Source organism: Urtica dioica, chromosome 3 (genome assembly GCF_054948205.1).
Source record: "Urtica dioica subsp. dioica isolate 48M chromosome 3, U.dioica_male_clone48M_v1_H2, whole genome shotgun sequence".
In the NCBI taxonomy this organism is placed as follows: Eukaryota; Viridiplantae; Streptophyta; class Magnoliopsida; order Rosales; family Urticaceae; genus Urtica; species Urtica dioica.
Window position 1 is genome coordinate 31,846,612 of NC_142758.1, and position 21,698 is coordinate 31,868,309.

The window sequence follows — 21,698 nt, forward strand, 5'->3', positions numbered from 1 at the left end:
GAGGAAAGAAGAGAGACGTGCTGCGAGGGGAGACGAACGTTGCAACTTTCCAAAAGCTTCTCAACGTTCAAGCTTCTAAAAAGGAAAGTAATCTTTTATGCTCATAATGGTTTTTATTTAGATGTGCTTGCTCTTTGTCTAGGTTAGTAAAATCGTTTTACTTGTTAAAAGAAATTTTTTAAAATTCCGCCGCTTACCGAAGCGTTAAAATTTTTCTTAAACCCTAGATCAATTCCAACAACCTCATGGATCCAAATGAACAAAGCTTGAGCTAGCATGCTTGGACACAAAAGTTCACAAACATTTTCCAAGTTCTAGCTTAATGTCAACTGACTCCACTAAATAGTTGATACTGATAATCTCTCGGTTCAAATGAATATGTTTTCTACTCAAAATTCTACTTAATTGTGATGAGTGGATCCACTTAATATTATCTATGTTTACCTTTCATGAATATCATCAAATAGATGAGATTTATAAAATTACCATTTTATCCTTCTAGTTATTATTTCCTCAACTCATTTTTCACTTGTGAATAAGTTAGAAACAATATATTGGCGAGGAGCTAACAAGTCACGTTGATTCATCCAATAGAGTCATGACTCAATTTGGACACTGGCTAGTTCATTTATTCACATTCTAAGGAACAAAGCATGATGTGATATACATTGCATTTCAGCAATCTTGTACATGAATTCCATATCTATGAGATCTTCACAAAGTTGTTCATGACATCTTCATAACTTAGTACTTCATCAATAGGTCTTGTCTATATCACATAGTGAATCTAGAACTCTGAGTTTCTCAAATGAGAGTACGTAAGCTATGAAATGACATGTCTCATTTCAGGATTGAGGTAAACATGATGCAATTCATAGACTTTGAGACAGAAAAGGTTAAATGGTTTGTTCTTATACTGTCTCTAGAAGTGCACTGGTCAATTCAGTATCTTCAGAAGATACCTAGGAAGAGCTATAGAGTCTCCAACTCTCTATGTCTCATAACCAGACATCATAGGTTCTCCTAACAATCATATTGAGATCAATAGCCTTTTGATCCTTAGATTGTAAATATATTGTTTTGGGAAAACCATGAAGAGTTTGTTCATGCAAATTTATAATTGACTCTTCATTTGTTGTTAGGTTTGTTTAAGGACTAAAGACTATGGTTTATCATAAAGCTTCAAACAAACAAGGAAGAATGCATGAAAGTTTCAACTCTTTATTAATTATTCAGCAGTTACAAGCAAGAGTCTTCGTGAGACTTTATTACATCAAATGTATATAAGTTATAACTACTACTCTTCTTGTGGGCACCAATGCCAACAGAAATAACACTTCTTAAATTTCATTTCAAGTCGGAGTGAATCCACATACTCCAAGCTTGCTCATTCAGTATTCGGTTCATCCTCTCTGCTATCCAGTTCTGTTGGGGAGTTCCTGGGATCATTGTCATCATCTTGATCCCATTCTCAACACAATACTACTTAAAGTCAGAGTCGACGTACTCCCCCGTCATTGTCGGACCTCAAGAACTTCACCTTCGAGGTCGTCTCCAGCTCGACCATCGCCTTCCATGTCTTGAAGATAGCAAATACATCAGATTTATTTTTCAGAAAATAAGACCATACCTTCCTGGTGGAGTCGTCAATGGACGTCACGTAGTAGCGAGATCTCCCGAGTGAAGGGACAGGATTTGGTCCCCATATATTGATATGTACCAGCTCGAGCTTATCCGCCTTCAGTACTATGCTCGCATTTGTGAAGCTGACTCGCTTTTGCTTCCCGAGAACGCAGCTCTTGCACGCGTGTTGTTCCACCGTCTTCAGCTTCAGGATCATGCCTTCTTTCACCATTTTTTTTCCATTTTTTGCTCATTTTTCCGAGCCAATTGTGCCACTGCTCGGTCTTCTCGGTGTTGTCGACCACGACCACAATGTCTCGACAGCTCGACGTCATGTAGAGTGTGCTCGTCTTATGTCCGCGAGCTACCACCATAGCTCCCTTTGACACCTTCCACGAGTTGTTCCCAAACATTGTGGTATAGCCTTCATCATCGAGTTGATCCATCGAGATTAGGTTCCTCATCAGCTTCGGCACTTGTCTGACTTTGTTGATCTTCCAGACTTGCCCATGACGTCGCCAACACCACCAATGTCTAGAGGCTCACCATCAGCCATGTAGACCTTCCCGTGTTTTCCTGCGACATAGTTCTCCATGATGTCGCTATTGGGAGTGGTGTGGAAGGACGCTCCTGAGTCGAGCACCCAAGAGACGATCGAGTTGTCCATCGTTAGCAGTAACGCATCTGCTAAATCATCAGTGATGGCATCGGCACCATCTTTCTCCTCCTTTGTTAGCGCCTTACAGTACCTTTGATGTGGCCCGTCTTTCCACAATTCCAACATTCGAAAGGTCGCCCAAACTTGGACTGGCTTCTCCCGTTCAGCAACTTCGATCTTCCTCTGGAGTTATGATTCTAATTCTTGTCGTGGTTTCTGCCCCATTTTCTCCATGTGTAAGACTGAGCTCAACACGACTGCTCCAGAATCTATCATTCGCACCTCTTCAGCAAAAGATGCGATCTTGCACGACCGAATTGCTTGCCGCCTTTCTAATGGGCTCCTAACTATTCGGTAGAGATGCGAGCAGAATTAGGGCTCGCACTTCATCCTCGAATTCGATTTCAACCGACGATTGGTTGATAATCGTGTTGATTTTTTTCACGTGAGTCGCTACTCTGGCTCCTTCATCCATCTTCAGGTGGAATAGCTTCTTCATCAGAAACACCTTGTTGTTCGCCGATGGTTTCTCGTACATGTCAAACAGGATCTTCATCATCCCTGTTGTGGTCATCTTCTTCGCCACATTGTGAGCAACGTTCTTTGACAGCATCTTCTATGGCTTTGTGCTCAACGGTAGATGAAACCTTCTACCGAACAAGTAATCCTAGATCTACATCCTCCAGAACACGTACTCCAACCCCTCGAACTTCCCGATCCCGTGCACTGTGCCTTCTTCGCCTCTAATCGTCTTCTGAATCCCTCAACCTAAAGCTCTGAAACCAGTTGTTGGGATTTCTTCGTCGAAACCCCTTTGGATAAATCATGCACTTCTTCAATAATTGTAATCTTCATCTTGAATTTAGGAGTTAGAGCTCTCAAAATCTTTCTGATAATCTTCTCATCACTCATACAACCTAATTTTGTCTTTTATGACACGTAATATTCTTACCATACATTTTTTTTTACCATTTCTTTTGAAGTCACAATTCGTAGCTTTGACAACGTTCTCGAAGAGCGTAGGACTAGTTTAACTTTGATAATTCCAAAGACAACTTATGAATCACAATATCATCCATAACTTCTCAAAATAAACTTATGCGTTATGAATCTCGTTTACTTTAATTTATTTTGTACGTTTTAATTTCATTTAATAAAAAAAATGGATGTTTCATTAAATTACTCATTCTATAGCTTCATTCAACATACTTTTTCAGTTTTATAAACTTACTCTTCCTTTTTATATGGTTCGCATGAACTTATGAAAAGTACCAATTGGTTTATAACATTTAAAGTCATATCGTTTTTGTAAAAAAAAAAATACAAACTTTGCATTTGTGACCCACCTTAAAAACTCTAAAAATATAATATTTTAATAATAATTCCATTCCATGGAGCGAAATATTGACTCCATGTTTAATTGGAATCCATTTGGATTTGGAGTGAAACGCTTCGCTGTATTCAGCCAAATCGTAATGAAAGTTCCACTATGACCGTAAGCCAAACATTAATCGAGATTTTATGTAAATACTATTTTTAAAGAGGGAGTAAGACATATAATATAGATCGTTTAATCTTCTTACGTTAAAAATTCAATCTAAGTATATCAAATTTATCAAAACATCTCGAATCAAGGCAACAAACATGCCTACGAGACACGTATGCACGAGTTTGGCTTTGAATATTTCAATAACAAGCTATAATTTTATAATTTTAGTTGAAAGTAGTCATTTGACTATTTTATAAAATTTCCTCATATTTCATTTTTAACTTTAAATATATGCTATTTTATTATTCTCTTAATATTTTTATTACGTATCAGCCACATAAATATTTTCATAAAAAAAATTAGACCGATAATGTAGTTCCGTTTGTGCAAAAATCTTGATAAACATACATCGAAAATGTCGTGTAACATTTCTTGATAGTTAAAGAAGCGTAATATATGCAAAGTAGATACACTTGTAAATCCCAACCGCCGCGCTCTCTCTCCTAAAAAAGTCAAAGACTTAAACTTTCGATCTTCGGTGTCGTCGCCTCCCCTGAGATATGGAGACTCCGGTGATCTCGACGAATGGTAGGATTCTCGACCTAGGGGAAGGTACTTTTAATCTTGTTTATTTTTTTCTTCATGTTATTTTTTTTATTATGTTTCAATAATCCAAACTTATTAGATCTGACTTTTGTACCGCCTGATCTTTAATCGGAGTAGTTTTGAATATTTGTTTAGATTTGAATCTTAGATCTAAGATATGATTTTCTTTGGGCATGGATCTCAGTCGGACAAAACTCCTAAAATTGCAATCTGCAAAAGACGAAGACCGACGTTTTCGCTCGTGATTCGTGTCTTAATCACATAATGATTGGTTATGTGCATGGACGAGTAACTCACATATTATTTTACTGTATTTATGATTGTTTTTACATTATTTTTATAATTTAACCATTTGACTTTTATTAATACATCCCTATGATGAGTTTATAATAAAAAAAATTACACTTGTCACTTTATTAGTTACGTACATTCAATTTAGCAAAAATAATTTATCTCGTGATTGCCTCAGTATATATCCGTTCGAGTGTGTCACTGTTTACCAACTTTTTTTTTTTTTATCTTCCCTTTGTTTTCCTCCTAGAATTCCATGTTTACACGTTAATCATATTTGCTTACAGGTCACATGATGTTTTCGTTTCAAAAAGCAAATATGGAATTTTCTTTTAGTGCATCGCAAGATAACCCAAGGAAATCCAAAATAAATAAATAAATATTTACTAATAGCATGTAAACCCAACCACAATTACAAAAACTTAATTCACTGTTAATACGCCTAGTGCATCGCAAGATAACCCAAGGAAATCCAAAATAAATAAATAAATATTTACTAATAACATGTAAACCCAACCACAATTACAAAAACTTAATACACCGTTAATACGCCTTCATATATAGACATTTTTTACTCTCTGCTTTAGAGTTTGACTCCTTGTGAGACGTTTGAGTTATGGACGACGACGATACCAGACTAGACGATATTACGATACGTACAAGTTTGCTGGATGTGGAAGACATAGATGACGACTGGGAGCTTGAGGAAAGTTCGGCGGTCGCCTTCTCCGATGAAGGAGTTCTAGGTCGTCTAGTGACTAAGAAGCCACTTCGAAGGCAAGCCCTGGGAGCCCTCCTAGAGGGGTTGTGGGACTTGTCCAAGGGATGGCGACTCAAGTTACTAGAGACCAACGAGGGGGGTGTTTTCTTTCAGTTGTGGTGCAAGAAAAAAGGAGAAGGCCTGGCTGTGGCAAACCGTGAACTATGGTTCTATGGACAGGGTCTTATCCTGGTTAAAAGCTGGCCGAAGTCAGGAGATTAGAGATCTGTCATAATGGAGGAGATTAACCTCTGGGTGAGGGCATTGGGATTGCCTCCGGGGATGATGACGATCCGGAACGCTACGAGGGTGGCGAGCGCGGCGGGGTCGGTGCTCGAAGTAAAGCTGGATAACCCAAATGAAGCAATGTTTAGTAATTTTTTCCGCTTCAGAGTGTCCTTATCTCTGGATGGAAAAATTTGTCCTGGACGTTTTGTGCCGGTGGAAGGGAAACCCACGTGGGTGGAGTTCCAGTACGAACGACTCCCACTTATATGCCTCAACTGTGGGGCTGTGACACACGACTCGAAAACCTGTGCATCCTCGATCCTCATGATCCGGCGTGAGGATGGGGAGGAAGTTAGAGCGTTTGGAGCATGGCTAAAGGTGGACCTAAAGAAGGGGGGCTCTTTCCTCTCGCCCATGAGGGGAATTCAGGCTGGGAAAATACCGGGTACCAACCAATACCCCTCATCTGGTAGGCACGACGCCAAGACTGAGAAAGAGAAGAGCTACGACGCGGAGCATGAGCCACGAAAGGCGCATTTCTCTCGGCCTCATCCAGAGAAGAGTAGTGATCCGGCGGTGCCTGTTTCTTCACCGGCTGTGAAGCTCACGTCGGCGACAGTACGAGGCCCGAGTAAACCAAGTCCCAAGACCCAGTCCCCAAGCGGCGATTTTCCCAATTTAGGGACCCAATCAGAGATGATGGCGGTCTCGACCGTTAAGGAGGGATCCAATTCCAAGGCTTTGAGTCCCAAGGTAGATGACGTTTATACGGAGAATGAGAAGAATGATGCGGCTAAGTTTGGGACCCCTAAACGACAAGTCAATTTGAAGATTCAAGAAAAAATTAATGCCCTCTCTGCTAAATCCCATTTGTCGGTCGGCCCATCTGGGGCTGGTTTGGGTCAGGGGAATCGTGGGAAAGCCCATGCCCTGCCTTCTTCGAATGATGAGGGACTCCAATTTGCGCACGAGGATATCCCGAGAAATGCAGCCCCGTGTCAAAGAATTGAGGACTCAACCGGTCTTGAGGTGTGCTCCGGCGCCAGCGCGGCCAAGCAAAGGGAGGTGGGCAGGTTTCAGGTACGCGCGTCCACTTCCACCGATGTGGTTATGGAGGAGGGGAAGTCCCTGACCTCCAATCCCTCGGCGACTAGGCTCCCCCCGGTGTTCGCGTTCTCGGCCCCACCAGTCTCTGTTGGCGATCGGGTTGAGGTGGAACATTCGCTGGGAGTTCAGGCTGGTGGAGAGGCTCAGAGGCGGAAGGGGGCCAGAGGAGGTGATAGTCTTCAGAAGCGCTCCAGACCCCTGGCTGCGGAGAAATCGTCCTGGAAGAAGCGTGCCCGTCAGGTCCTGGACAAGCAGTGCCTCCCTCTCTTGGCCTGGAGTGATGAGGGACCCACACCCACGAGCCTCAGCACCTCTGTTTTTTTGTGGAAACCCCTACGTAGTGGCCAGTGGCTCGGCCACTTCGGGAGGCAACCCAGAGGGACTGGGAGCCGCCCCAAACAGTTCCAGCGATGAGTTTGCTCTTGGTTCTTCTTAGAGGCCGGATCAGGAGCAGTGCCTTTCTGCCTCTACTCACCCCCCGACTTCTGTGGTTTCCGTGTCTCTGGATTCGGCAGAAGCATCTTTGGTTACTGAAGCGGCGCCCCGCAGTAACGAGGGCTGCCGGGAGCAATGAATGCCCTACTTTGGAATGTCCAGGGGTTGGGTAACCCCGGGACGAAGGGAGCTCTTTAGTCGCACTCTTGTAAGTATAAGCCCGAGTTGATTTTTCTATCGGAGACTAAACTTACAAGTAGTGGGGCTGAACGGGTTCGTTTATTGCTGGGTTATGATAATTGCTTTGCGGTGGATCGTGTCGGACGGAGTGGAGGCCTCATGCTTTTATGGAAGGACACGATTCGCTTCTCTCTAGGATCGTATTCGCGCTTCCACATCGAAGGCATGATGGAGGATGAGGTTGGAAAAGTGTGGAGATTCGTGGGTCTTTATGGGGATCCGGTGGCTTCTAACCACAAGTTCTCGTGAGAGCTCATTCGACGGGTTATGGTATCCTTTAATGGGCCGTGGCTTGTCGGAGGAGATCTCAACGAAGTGATCGACAACCGGGAGCTGAGTGATGGAAGAACCTGAGACTCGTATCTTCTTGACTCTTTCCGACATATGCTTGAAGATTGCGAGCTCGAGGACTTAGGCTACGAGGGGGCTGATTTTACGTGGTGACGAAGCTCCGCACCGGATAGTATTGAGGAGAGAATTGATCGGTGCCTCGCTAATTCGGAATGGAAGACTCTAGTCCCCTTGGCTAAAGTTTTTCATCTCGAGTACTGGAGTTCGGACCATAGGCCTCTACTCCTCACTTCCCTCGGGGCCACAAAGGGAACCAACCCGAAGGTACCTCGTAGGTTTTTCTTCGAAGAGGCTTGGTGTGATGAAGAGGAATGTGGAACCATTATTCGGGGAGAGTGGTTGGGCACGGGAGAAGATGGGGGCTGCATCGGTTTCCTTGAGTCCCTCCGTAGATGTAACAAGAGCCTCTCACGGTGGAATAAGGGGAAGCGGGCCGAACTCAAGAACAAGATCGAGAAGAAAAAATTGGTGGTGCAACGAGCTGGCGACCGTCGATATGGTGGAAGTCGGGGTGACTTGGGACGGGAACAACACCAACTCGATTGCCTTATTGAGAAAGACGAATTGTATTGGAGGCAAAGGAGTCGCATGGCGTGGATGAAATGTGGAGACAAGAACTCGAAGCTTTTCCACCGCAAGGCTACCACGAGGAGGAAGAGGAACGGGATTCGGGGACTTTTCGATGAGACCGGCACGTGGAGGGACGATGATAAAGGCGTTGAAGAGGTTGTCTCTAAATTTTTTGAGGACATTTTTCGCTCCTCGAAACCCGACCCGAATCGCATCGCGGAGGTTCTTACGGGTTTGGAGGAGAGAGTCACTCCGGCTATGAATAGGCACCTCCTTAGCCCTTTTGAGGAAGACGATGTTAAGATGGCTCTTTTCTCGATGGACCCGATTAAGGCTCCGGGACTAGATAGCTTCCCGGCCCTCTTCTATCAAAAGAATTGGGAGGTGGTGGGAGAGCGCTTGACCACGATGTGCTTGGGTGTTCTCAACGATGGACTTCCGGTCATGGAGCTCAATGACACTCTTATCACTTTGATTCCTAAAGTCGATAAACCTACAAAGGTGAATGAATTTCGTCCCATTAGCCTTTGTAACGTTGCTTATAAAGTGATTTCTAAGTGTCTCGTATCTCGATTGAAGGGTCATATGGATAAGGTGATCTCGGAGAATCAAGGGGCCTTCGTGGGGGGTCGCCAAATTTTTTATAACATCATGGTGTGCTTTGAGGGGATCCATACCATGAAGCGGGACCGGTTCGGGAATGGAAATTACGCCGCCTTGAAGATTGATATGGCCAAGGCCTACGACCGAGTGGAATGGGTTTTCCTTGAAGCGATAATGTTGAAGTTGGGTTTTGACGGTGCTTGAGATGCGTGACCTCGGTGCGGTTTGCCTTCAACATCAACGGGTCGGTTCGGGGACATATCACGCCGGAAAGGGGACTCCGCCAAGGGGACCCGCTATCTCCTTTCCTCTTCCTCTTTTGCTCGGAAGGGCTCTCATGGCTCCTTTTGGACAAGGAAAGGCGAGGACTCATCTCGGGGGTCAAGTTCGGTCGTGGCGAGCTCCGGGTCTCGCACTTACTCTTCACCGATGATAGCCTTATCTTTTTTCGAGCTTGCATAGAAGAGAGTGTGGAAGTTGCTCGGTGTCTCTCCATCTATTCCTCGGTCTCGGGGCAAGTCGTCAACTTCTCCAAGTCCGATGTGTGCTTCGGTCGGTCGGTGTCGGAGGAGTCCAAACTTGTGGTCGCCACAAGCCTCGGAGTACCGATTACCCCATGTCATAAGAGGTATCTAGGGCTCCCCACCTTCACCGGTCGTCGTACTTACGAGTTGTTCACTTTTGCTCGTGAACGGGTGTGGGAGAAAATCAAATCTTGGAGGGGGATTTGGTTCTCTCAAGCCGGACGCGAAGTGCTTATCTAAGCAATCCTCCAAGCCATCCCCGGGTACGTTGCGAGTTGTTTTCGGCTCCCGAAAAGTCTCATCGGCACCATTCACAAGGCCATCGCGAAGTTTTGGTGGGGAAATTGTGGAGACGAAAAGAAAATCCATTGGTGCAAATGGTCGGAGCTCACGGCGCACAAGTCGGAGGGAGGCTTGGGTTTCCGAGATTTGGAGCGCTTTAACTAAGCGCTTGTGGCTAAGAACATGTGGAGACTTCTCCGAAACCGGGGCAGCCTTGTGGAGAGAGTTTTCGAGGCGAGTTACTACTCTAACGGGAACCTTTTGGAAGCTAAGTGCAAGTCCGGAAGCTCCTCGATTTGGCGTGGTTTGATGTGGGGAAAGGAGATCATTGAGAGAGGTACGAGATGGAAGGTGGGGGACGGGGAGAGGACTCTAGTTCTCAGTGACCGGTGGATTCGTCGACCCTCCTCCTTCACTCTATCCGACCCCCCTCCTATCCCCGTGAATATGCGGGTGGCGGAACTCAAACACAACAATGGAGAGTGGAATGAAGCCTTGGTCCGAGCGATGTTCGATGGGAGAGATGCGGAAGACATCTTGGCCATTCCTACCACCAATGAGGGCTGCCCGACACGATTCGTTGGCACTTCTCTAAGGACGGGGAGTACTCGGTCAAGAGTGGCTATCGGTTAGCTTCTAATTTGACCCGGCGAGCCGTTGCCTCCACTTCTACCCCGGGGATCACCGAAACTTGGTGGAAGACCCTTGGAAGCTCTCAATCCCGCCTAAAGTCAAGCTCCTTGTGTGGAGAGCGTGCAAGGGTTGGATTCCGATAAACTCGATCCTCGCCCGGCGAAAAGTTCGCATCGACGCCAAGTGCCCGGTTTGTTTTGGAAGCCCGGAATCGATCGGACACGCATTGTGGAGTTGTCGGTGGGTTCGAAAAGTTTGGGAGGTCACAATCTTCGGGGGATTGGTGAGTTCTTTCCGGGGAGATGATGTCACCTCCTTCTTCATCACCGCTATGGAAACCGTCGAGGCTAGTAATTTGGAGTTGTTTCTTGTATTGGTTTGGGAGATATGGAACCATAGGAACAACATATTATCGGGGAAGGAAAAGTGGACCCCGGTTGAGCTTGTAGAATGGACCGGGGGTTTCCTAGACACATACCGGAAAGCTAACTCCTCAAAGCCGCTGCCCCCTCCCCCCTTTCTCGGCCGGCCCCGGTGTGGCAGCCCCCGATGCCCGGCGTGGTTAGTGTGTGTGTTGACGCGGCCCTTGATCCTCACAAAGGGAAGTTCGGTACCGGTTGTGTGGTCCGGGACCACCGGGGATGGGTTATTGCGTCGGAGATCTTGGTGAAGAACGTCGGTTTCACGCCGGTCCTTGCGGAAGCATTTTCCATTCGTGGGGGCTTAAGGTTGGCGGCGGAGCTCGGGTGTAAACAGGTGGTGGTCCAATCGGATTGCCTTGAAGTGGTTCAAGCCGTGAAGAAAGAGTCAATCCCGGCAACGGAACTTGGCACTCTTCTTGGGGACATCAAGGTTAGTAAGTCTCTTTTTTCTCATTTAGAGTTCACCTTCCTACCCTGTTCTTGTAACGTTGTAGCCCACATTTTAGCTCGTTTTGCGCTTAAATTTTCCTCGGCGTCGCGGTGGTTGGGGCTTGTCCCGCCATGCGCGTCGAGTGAGGTTATCATTGATATTGACCATTGTAACCATGGTATTCCTCCGCCATAAGTGAGACTTTTTAATGAAATTTGCCCGTGGCTCCGGCCGCGTTTCCTAAAAAAAAATATATAGACATTTTTATACGGTAGGTGGCATTGTTTTCCAGGACAACAAATCATAAGGAAACATGGCACAACAAAAATCAAACATATATCGGACGAATAAATAATTCAAAATAATACTTGTCCATTCCTTATTAAACTTTAAGTCGTTTGATAAACTTGCGACCAAAAACCCCACAAAAAAAATTAAGAAAATAAACCAAATCATGGATTTTTTTAATGTAACTAAAAAGTATAATCATAAACGTTCAATTATTTTAAGTAATATCGTGTTAACAATTAACATCTTCAACTAAAATTATTATATTTAGATGTACTTCTTCAAATATATATATATATATTTTTTTTTTTTTGAAAGTCACGGATTTTCCATTAAAATTGGGTAAAAACCCATCGATACAGAAGAAAAACACCTTAGTACATAGAACACCTCAAACCTAAGTCGAAGTGAAACTAACACTAAGTTCCGGTAATCGCACGTTTTGTGCATGCTTCCGACAAGTGGAAGAACGACGAGCACAGTAATTGAGCACACAAAGGGCTCTTTCAACAAAACCAAAATTGGTAGATGGAAAGATCCACTCAACCTCGGTTTGATGACCACGAAGAAGATGCATCTTCAACCTGTATAGAACAAAACCTAACAGAAAATCCACAACGGGATAGTGGACAACGGCTAATCCGTGTCCAAGATAAACCAAGTCAAACCCAACGCAACATGGGCTAACTAGCATAAAAACATAAAGCATAACTAAGTAAAAACACAAAACAAAAAACACAACACAACCAAATCGGCAGATCCGACCACTTCTGCACCCGAAAAACTCTTCAGCCACGTCCCTCCCATCCTTAGCTCGGAGTCTCACCGCATACTCTTCCGTAACACTCCAGTCGGAGAGAAAAACAGAGGAAGCCACCGAAGCCGCCAAACCGTTCTCAGATCCGAGACCAGACCCACCGGAGCCACCTGACCCACCGAAGCCACCGAGACCTGACCCACCGAAGCCACCGAAGCCACCTGCGTACCACAGACCCACCGAAGGATCCGAGACCAGACCCACCGAAGCCACCGAGGCCACCTGCGAACCACAGACCCACCGAAGCCACCGAGGCCACCTGCGAACCATAGACCCACCGAAGCTGCCAAACCAGCCGAGCACCAGGAACCGCCGGCGCGTCAGAGTAACGATGAGCTGAGCCGATGCAAGGACAAAGGACGAAACGCCACCTAGAGCCGCGCACGTCAGTGAAGAGATGCTACCGAGGCCGATGCTCACCTCGTGAGCAACCGTCCTACCTCCCAGGCCGGAGCCCAGGAGGCCGCGGCGGCTGGCGAAGCTAGGGTTTCTTTACTCTGTTTTTGAGAGAGAGACTCTTCCGAAGGAGAGAGAAAGGTTTATATATATATATATATATATATATATATATCAACTTTTAAACGGGTCCAATTCAATAGGAAATTTTAATACATAGTTTAAAAAACGAGATAACACCATGTTAAGAAAAATCGGTTGAAAGAGTTATTGGTCCATTCGCGTTTGCATTTTCGGTCTCTTTGGACACCCCTTAAATTCTAAGTAAATAATATTGAAGAAATATATACAAAATGAACGTAGTACATGAGAAGTACGAGCTTTTCAGTTTATATTTTATCTGAACTAGTTTGTAAGCTGTGCCCGTGGCACAGCTTCTGTTTTATTTAATATTATAAATGGTGAATTTGTTATTTAGATTAATTAAGAGGAATTGAAATTGTGAGATTAAACACAGATGGTCTGTAATTTCAAAGTTAGAACAATGGCTTCTACTACGACTATTTCACCCCGAACAAGCCTTACAAACCAACTCTATGGACCGAGGCTTGGAGTGCCTGGTATAGTTTCTCTATCTCTCCGCTCTATAAAACAATGTGTTCTTCTTTTCTTTTTCTTTTTTTAGATTTTTTTTTCCATTTTTGGTAAAAGGTTCACGGAATTTAGCGGTTGATTATATCCAGATAGAACCAAACAAAAGCCATAATGTCGTCGAAATTTTTTGAAAAAAAAATAGAAATCCATAATAAATATTCGAAGCTCGACCTCCAGGCCAGGCTCGACCCCCAGGCGAGCTCGACCTCCAGGCAGGCTCGACCTCCAGGCAGGCTCGACCTCCAGGCCAGGTTCGACCTCCAGGCAGGCTCGACATCCAGGCCAGGCTCGACCTCCAGCCAGGCTCGACCTCCAGGCGAGCTCGACCTCCAGGCAGGGTCGACCTCCAGGCGAGCTCGACCTCCAAGCAGGCTCGACCTCCAGGCGAGCTCGACCTCCAGGCAGGCTCGATCTCCAGGCCAGGCTCGACCTCCAGCCAGGCTCGCCCTCCAGACGAGCTCGGCCTCCAGGCAGGCTCGATCTCCAAGGCATGCTCGACCTCCAGGCTAGCTGGACCTCCAAGCCAGTCAAGGCCCATTTCTCGCCGTAGGCTTCCAAAAATCTCTCCAAATTGTCTCTGAATTCGTTTTTTAAAAAATACGCGACGTCGACGAACACATACCTTTAATTTTTTCCAGCACTGCTTCCCAATTTTTTCCAGCTTCTTTCCGCGGAGTCTAACTTGATTTCCTTGGAAATGATGTGGCAAGAACGATAGAAAAAGTTGTGGGAAGAATTGTAGAGAAGAAAGAACGAGAGAAAAGAGGGGAAAATAAAGCCAAGAGAAAGAACAACAGAAAAGAGAAAAGCAGACAGCAACAATTTGCAAAATAAAGAAAAATTAAAGAAACATTGACACGTGGAAAGAGCATAGACCTCACAAAACTTTGGCGATCCCCTCTTTTAAGGTATGTATAGGATATATTTTGTATTAGTTGTTGCAAGTTGCAACGACCAATGTATGGTCTTTTAGAGAGCATTTGACCCGTCCAATCCGCACTTGAGTTCTCACTCCTCATGCCATGGCATGGCACACGTATTATTAGAAGAGAAATTTCATTTTCTAGACCCAAAAAGTATGAAAATATCACCATTAGACCCGTTACTTAAAAAATATCCAAAATTGGACTTTTGGACACTTTTAAGACGAAAATACCCTCATTTCAAAATAAACCCTCATCTCTTTCATTCTCACTCTCTCACTCTCACTTTCTCTCCACACCAAATCTCAACCTACACCCCCCTCAAATCCGACGCCCATTCCGACGCCATTCCGACGCCAACCACACCCATTCCGACGAGTTCCGACACGCCTCCGACCGAAGCTCCGACACACCTCCGACCGAAGAGACCGAAACCACCATAGCTCCAACCTTCACCAAATGACAAAAAGGGTTAGTTTTTTTTATAGTTTTTTCATGGTTTGATTACTGTAGGAATGATAGGATACAAGATTTGAGTGGTTATTAGTTAGTTTAGGTTGATTTGAATGAGATTTGGAGGTGAATTTTTTTTTTTAATTTCTGGGAATTTCCGATGAAGACCATCGGAATCCATCGGAAACTGTCGGATCCGACAGTTTTCGATGAATTCCGATGGTCTTCATCGGAAATTTCCGACCGATTCCGACGTATTCCGACAGTTTCCGATGGCCGACGAGTTCCGACAATTTTTTTTTTAAATAATTTAAGATAAATAAAAAGAGTTTTTGTATTGGTTTTAATTATGAACAACATAATTAGTCTAATTAATGATTAGTTGTTTGTCTAATTAATGATTAGTTGTTTTTTTTAATTATGAACATCATAAATAGTTGTTTTTTTTCTAATTAATGATTAATTGTTTTTTTTATTATGAACAACAAACTAATTAGTTGTTTTTTGTAAGTAGATTTTTTAAATGATGAACAACATACTAATTAGTTGTTTTATGTAATTAGTTTTTTTTTTTAATTATGAATTCTTGGAGTTATGAAGTTTGTTGTTTTTTTTTTAATTATGAATTCTTGGAGTTATGTTTAATTCTATTAATATTGTGTGATAATTAAATATGTAGGATAAATTGACGTATTTATGCGACCACGACTTTGCCGGTCGAATCACATACGGTGGTTCGGGGCATTTTAAGACGGTGAAAGAAAAATTCACCGATTTCGGTCTACTTCAAAGGGTCGTGGAGAATCCGTTCGCTCAATTCTTCGAAGGGAGCACACTAAACTTTTCTACGGTACTTCTACACTCTCTTCTTCTACGTAAGATCAACCCAACAAAAAGGGGGGAGATTCATTTCGGAATAGGAAATAAACGCGTGAGATTCGGGAGACTCGAATACGCATTGATAACCGGAATGAGCATGGAAGATGGTCCATCGAAGGAGGAGCAGATTGAGCGGAGGAGTGATAGGCTCATTAAAGATTACTTGAACGGCGTGTCAAACGCCAGGTTCGACGTCTTGATTAGCGCGTTCAAGACATGTCAAGATCCAAACGATGCGTACAAGCTTGGATTATGTGTGTTTGTCTTGGGATATCTCCTCGGACTAGAAAACAACAAAGCAATCAACGAAAAGTACCTATACATGGTTGAGGATTTGCCGTTCTTCTATTCTCTGCCATGGGGGAACATCTCGTGGGCTGAGACGATGTCTTCCCTCTCGATAAACTTGTTGCGGTACTACGAACGAGTAAAGGAGAAATCTCTCAAAGAGAATGTCCTACAGAAGGAGGCGAAGTATTCCTTATCAGGGAATTTGCACGCGGTGCAATATTGGGCGTTCGAGGGGATCCCGGAGATTGGTCAGCAATTCGGGAATAATGCCGGTGTTCGAGTACCGAGGATGAATTCTTGGTCAAGCACTCGAGTGATCACGCGCAAGGACGTGGAGAAGATTTTTCTCAAAAAAACGGTAATTTATAATATTTAAAAATATTTTATAACTACAATTATCTAACTTATAAATATTAATAAATTTTGTTGTCTTGTAGCTCGGTGTTTTTCAGATGTTGAGACCACGGACCGGAGAGCGCGAGTTCTTCGAGCTACTAGAGACGCAACTCGGTCAATCACTCTATCCAACTGAAGGCGAAGACGTGGTTGAGCCACGTAATATTGAGGAAGAGATTGACTTAGTAGAGTCAACGGCGAAAGAAGCCGGCGTACTCAGACAACACGAAGAGGAGAAGTTGTGCAGTGATGAAGACGATGATGAAGCCGGCGTATGTTCTAGTTTATTTATTAATTAGTGATTAGTTTATAATTTATTAATTAGTTAGGCTAGATTATTTAGTAATAAGTGATTAGTTTATAATTTATTAATTAGTTAGTAGATTATTTACTAATAAATTTTATAATTATATAATTTATTAATTAGTTAGGCTAGATTATTTATTAATAAGTGATTAGTTTATAATTTATTAAGTAGTTAGTAGTTTATTATTATTCATTTCAGTTCGAACGTTCCGATCATCCCGCACCTCCCGCTCGTCCCGATCATTCCGCTCCTCCCGAAAGTCACGATCATCCCGCACCTCCCGCTCGACCCGATCATCCTGCTCCGTGGGCTTTGACGGAGGATATGTGGAATCAAATGATACATTCTGAGGCAACCGTCTTGAGAGCACTGAGTACGAACGGTCCCAGGATAGAAAGAATGAGGCAAGACCAGGTTAGTATTAATTTTCGTTTAATAAATAAGTTTCTAATCAGTCGTTTCTATAAATGTTTAATTTCTTATTCAGTATTTTGTGTCACAATTTACAGATTGACATGCTTGAGAAGATAAACATCATGTTCGAGGACGTGACAGGTTTACCTCCGGGGCCGTTACCAACTACGCAAGCTGGTTCACGCCGTCGACATCGATCGCGTAGTCCTCATACTCCTGGTCCTCCTGATCCCCCTAGTCCTCCTAGTTCTCCTAGTCCTCCTCCACCACCTCCTCCTCCTCCTCCTTCACAGCCGTCCTCTTCGACAATGCCGCCTTCTTCGACTCCATCATCGAAGAAGCCACCCTATCCGAGAAGGAAACGTTCACGACGGCTCAATGTATCGGAAAAGACGCTACCATTGTCAACCCTAGCGCAGAAGAGGCTGAGGTCGAAAAGCGACTCGGTACGAACGCCATCTCAGAAGCGTCACCGAAAAGATACTTTTCCCTCCGATTTCACGGACCCGAAGCGGCCGAAATACTCCTCAGAGGTGCGGGTAACGCCGTTCAGACCATTGAAGGAACCAAAAACATCTGATTGGCATGACTGCGTGAAGTGGACCCGCACTTCTAAACTTGAGGGGAAGTTCTTGGGCCGAGTTTATGTGAAGGTCGCTGATGTGGAGACCGACTTCTTCAAGCTCCTATTGGAAAATGGAAAATGGCTAACAGATACGGTAAGTCGAATTACATTGTTTTGAATACATTTATAAATAAAAAGTTAATTAATATGTTTGTTGTTTAATACACGATCACATCATATTGATGCTATTCTGGATATGCTTCGGAGACGCCAACGACAGTATGCGGAGTATCGTCAAGACGTATGTGTCATGGATACCCGGTGGGTCCAAAACGTATACGGTCGTTATACGAGGCAAGAGGAGAACAAGAAGATAGCCGATGAACAAGGCACAGAGGTGGAGCTCGTAGAATGGGATCACAGAGTCGTGTTGGACCCGATGACTGGCTGCAGAGATTCCCAAGTCATTCCGTGGACTAGAACGCGAGAGATTTTGTATGTCATCAACTTCAAGGACATGCATTCGTTCACGTTCCGGGTCGATCTTCAAGACTGGACCATAACCGTCTTGGATTGCCAGAAAGATATTGTGTGTATGCAACACAATTCAGTTGATTTCAACACGATGATGGAGGTTAGTAAAATCTTAAATACTCTCTTGAACTTTATGTTTATTATCTTACATTATTATGTTAATGTAGAATTGGAGTCGAGCGTTACCGACGGTTATGGCAGAGTCGGGGATGTTCAGCGAGCATCCAAGGACGGAGCGAGACCTAGATGGCGGCCAAATTCGACTTCCACCGTTACTATGGCTAGTCGACCAAAAAGTGCCACAATGTGTGACAAGGTATGTAATTTGAATAACAACAAGATTAAGAGTATTTTGTGTATAAATTTTGTGGTTTTGTCTTCCAGTGGTGATTGCGGGAGGCGATGATATGTATTCATTAAATATTTGGATATTTGTATGTCATTAAATATTTTAAAATGTTATTTTAATGTTTGCTATGAAATTAAATAATAAATAGTAAATATAAATATAAGCATAAACATATACATAAAGATGAAGTTCACCTTAAACTACAAATATTCAACAAAACACGTACAAAAGTTGTCAACATAAAAATACAAACGTCATAAATTCAAAACAAACAAAATAAAAGATAAATGTTTTCACTCTCTCCAAGTGCATGTCTTCCTGTTATGGCCCATACCACCACATTTACCACATTTGCGGTGAATAACAATTTTTTCGCCTTCCGAAGGATATCGATTGACCCTACGCCTTCCTTGTTTACTTTTCTTCGGTCGACCGGCTTGTTTCTTTTCAATTGGTTCTGACACCTTCATGTTCTTTATGTCATCTGGAACGTTCCATTGGTCTTCATTCCCAACATGATATATGGATTCCTTGTACATCTCAATCCATGTCTCCTTCGAATAGAAAGGACTGCATAAAGAATAGATGTCAACACTCCTGTGTTGTGTAGATGCAATGGCATGCTCGCATGGGATTCCAAGTAGTTGTGGTAGCCTGCACGTGCATGTCTTTCTCAGCAAATCAACATCAAAGTCACCTCTCTCGTCTTTGACATGACATTCATACATACTGAGTCCATAGGTATTGACGAATTGTGCCTTTCTGTTTAGATGGGCGAGATTGTCTTGAAACTTCGGGGACATTCTTGTATCAAATTTTCTAGCCATTTCTTCTCGATCAAAAAACCACGTTTGAAGTGTGAATCTTATAAACTCAAGCAACGTGGTAATTGGAAACGTTCTAGCATTCCTCGTCTTATTGTTGAAGCTTTCTGCATTATTACTTGTCATTATACCGTATCTATATAAACAGTTACATATTAGCGACGTTCTAGTTAAAACACTTGTAATGACAAAGGGAAAAGTTTTAGTTTTACCGTTTTCCAGGGAAAAATGCTCTTGCCCACCGATCAAAACCGACTTCCTCGAGATACTTAGTCATCTCGACAAATGAGCTTCGAAAGCCCGCTTATTGAATGCATAAGCGGCATCATATAGTTCAATGCCACAATGATCGGTCTTGAATTTGTGCTGGACATTTAGTTGGAGATGATGGAAGCATGCTCCATGAGGGATACCGGGAAACACCACTTCGACGCCATGTATGATGCTAACATGTCGATCGGATATGAACACCAACTCTTCAACGTCTTCACCGATAGCTTCTCTCAACTTTCTCAAAAACCAAATCCACGAAGCATGACACTCGCTATCTACTACCCCGAATGCAAGTGGATATAATTGTGAATTAGCATCCATTGCAATTGTGCATAGCAACTTTCCACCGTATTTTGTCTTAAAAATGAACCGTCTAATGATATCACCGGTCGACAAGACTTGAATCCTCTACGACACGCCCCAATAGAAAAGAACGCGTACTTGAATCTATCGCCATCTTTCACAAACGCAGTCAGAGTCCCAGGGTTCTTCTGCTCCAACATGTATAGCCAAGATGCTAACTTGTGATAAGATTCTTCTGGTGTACCCCTTACGTATGAAATTGCTTTCTCCCTGGTTCTCCAAGCTTTCAAGTACGAGATGTCAACACCCCATCTTGTCTTGACTTCCTCTCTGACGTTATGTGCCGAATACTTAGCCATAGAGCTAATACTGTACTTATCTTTAAAGACGTGACCAATAACCCAAGGTGCAGCTCCTCTATGTCCTTCTGTTCGAACCACACGCGCACAAGAATATCTACTCTCGTACGACGTAATCTGCCACATATCAGACCACTGCACAACACCCCTCAGCTTCCAAGTGCACATCTCATTTTTGCATATGACATACCATCTACTTTTCGAAGATGATTTCACTCTAAACTCGAAATTATTTTTTAGAGCAAAAACATGAATCTCTTGCTTCATCTGCTTCTTGGACTCAAACTCCTTCCCGAGGTATATGTCTTCTGTGCTACCTATTGCATTCAATGGTTATAATACATATAACATAACATTTTTTTCATTTAAGAATATAAGTACATCTCATTCTTAATACCTGTCGAAGAATTTGGCAACTGACTTGGTCTGTCATTATGTTATTCCTTGACAAAATCATCGGTTGTGAAGTCGGGGGCTTTCCATGAGTAAGGCACGCAATCTGTTGGTGATACAACTTTATGAGGGTTACGTGATGGTTCACCATGTCCCGATGGTTCACCCTGTCCCGATGGTACTGTAAAATATTTTACAAAATCTTCATATTCTTCAGTGTTCACGAACTCTTCAAATTATGTTCCTTTGTCATAGTTGTGTCCATCATCTACGTCAAACTTCTCTTCATCATCCAGATCGTTGTTGTGGTAGTCATATCTATCACGCTTGTATACTTCATCGTCTCGGTCATCTATTCGACTGTTGAACACGTGATTATCATCTCGGTCATTTATAATAAGATTATGTTGTCTCTTGTTGAGTTCAACACGAGACAATTCTTCCTTCATCACATTTTTCCCTTTATCTTTTTTTTTTTGGAGTTAACGCCTTGACTTCTTTCGATACCAAAGTTACACAAAGTGCATAACTTCTACGACTTTTATTCTTCGTATAATACTTAACGTCCATATCGTCCTTCAACAAAGCAGGCTCAATTGGCATATTACCCGCCTCATATGGAACTTCAAACTTTAAGTCATACTTTGATCAATCTATATCGACTCTCTTGTACACCTTGTCGACTAACTCCATGTAGGTTGTCTCTTTCGAAACTTCAAGCGGAAATGTTCTCGCGTTTTTGAACACGTATAAGTGTCCATTTCTCTCCCACGCGCCGTTAACCATCAATAAAACTGCAAGAAATATCACAAAAATGTATTAAACTTTGATTTTTTCCAAACTCATCGGAATTGGTCGGAACTGGTCGGAACCGGTCGAAACCTGTCGAAAAATGTCAGAAAATATCGGAAAATTGGTCCTGTCGGAAATTGTCGGAAACTGTCGGAAATTGTCGGAAACTGTCGGAAATTGTCGGAATTTTTGCTTGAATTTCATCGGAATTTTTACATGAATTTCATCCGAAAAGG